We start from the raw sequence: 1,833 nt of genomic DNA, 5'->3' as shown, positions 1-1,833 counted from the left end.
CCTCCTTCGCCAGCAGAGAATCTGGTGGATTTGAACCATGCACCTCTGGGATTGCAGTACACCTTCTTGTCACTAGGCCACCAGAACTTTCCTAATTTCTTCACTCCCTCTCTCCATCCACCAAACTCTGTGATACTATAATCTCTTCCTCCCCACCTAGAACCTTCCTTCCCTCGCTTTTTCCCTTTGCGGTCATTTATACACATCTTACTAGTTATCTTTTGATTTTTACAATAATGTTCTTACAAAGTACTTTTCCTTATGATACTGAGTTAATTGATTCAGCATAATGCTCACTAGCCTCCCACTATGTGTAATATTTTTCAAAATTGTTGCTCATGACTGTTGCTTCATATTCTATTGTGTGAATGTATCCCAACTTCTCAATCCATTTGTTTGTGCATTTGGCCTATTTCCAAGTTCTTGCTATTGTGAATAATGCTGTTACGAACATTGGTGGATAAATCTTCATTTGTGTCTCAGCAGAGTTTTCCTCGTGGTATATTCCTAGCAGTGGAATAGCTGGGTTATATGAAATTTCTGTGTTCAGTTTTTGAGGAAATGCCAAACTTCCTTTCAGAGTGGTTATACGATTTTCAACCCCAATAGCAGTTCATGAGAGTTCCAATCTCTCCACATCCTCTCCAACATTTATTGCATTTATTCCTGTTAAACTTTGCCACTGCTACTGAGGTAAAACGGTTTCTCATTGTGGTTTTGATTTACATCTCTCTTATTGCCAGTGATTTTTAGTATTTCTTCATGTGTATGTTGACTACCTGAATATATTCCTCTGTGAAAATTCTTCCCATGTTTTTTTGGCCATTTTGTAATTGGGTTTTTAGTCTTCTTCTTGTGGAGGCCCTGTAGGATTCTGTAAACTTTTGTTATGAGACCCTTATCTGAGATGTCATTGCCAATGTTTTTTTCCCAGTCAGTAGGTTTTCTTTTCACCCTATTGGAAAATTTTTTTAATCACATAATCTTCGTTGTTACATGCTGTCAAGTTCAGTATGATCTTTAGCAACCCTATGAACAACAGATGTGAAGCCTGTCCTACTCTGTGCCAGTCTCAAACTTTCTGAAACATTTGAACCCATTATAGCAGTTACTATATATATGTCAATACACCTGGTTGAGAGTCTTCCTCTCTTTCGACAGCCCTCTACCTTTCCAAGCATGAAGACTCTGTACAAGAAATAGGCCTCTCCTAGCAATATGCCAAAAATATGTGAGACAAAGCTTTATCATCTTTGCCTCCAAAGAACATTCTGGCTGCACTTTATGTAAGACATCTGTTTGTTCTCTCGACAGTCCATTGGATATTTAGTACTCTTCTCCAACACTACAGCTCAAAGGCATCAATTTTTCTTCCGTCATCATTATTCACTGTCCAGTCTTAGGTGCACAGCATGTGATTGAAAAGACCATGAGCTTAATCAGGCACATCTTTGTCCTCAAACTGACATCATTACTCATCAATAATTTGAAGAGGTCCCTGACTGTAGACTCTTTCAGTGCAATATGTTTCCTGACTGCTGATACCATGTGTATTAATTTATGGATCCAAGCAAGATGAAATAATTGACAACTTCAATCTATTCTCCATTTATCATGATGTTGTCTGTAAGTCAAGTGATGAGAATTTTTGTTTTCTTGATATTGAGGTGAAATTCATATTGAAGTTTGTATTCTTTGCTCTTTTGCAGCAAGTACTTCAAGTCCTCCTCATGTTTAGCAAGGAAGGTTTTGTCATTTGCATAATGTAGGTTGATGGGTCTTCCTCTGATCTTGATGCCACATTCTTCTTTGTAGAGTCCAGCTTCTTGAATA

This window comes from Elephantulus edwardii, unplaced genomic scaffold (genome assembly GCF_000299155.1).
Source record: "Elephantulus edwardii isolate Elephantulus edwardi_28Jun2011 unplaced genomic scaffold, EleEdw1.0 scaffold00059, whole genome shotgun sequence".
NCBI lineage: Eukaryota > Metazoa > Chordata > Mammalia > Macroscelidea > Macroscelididae > Elephantulus > Elephantulus edwardii.
Note: the sequence above shows the minus strand (reverse complement) of the source record.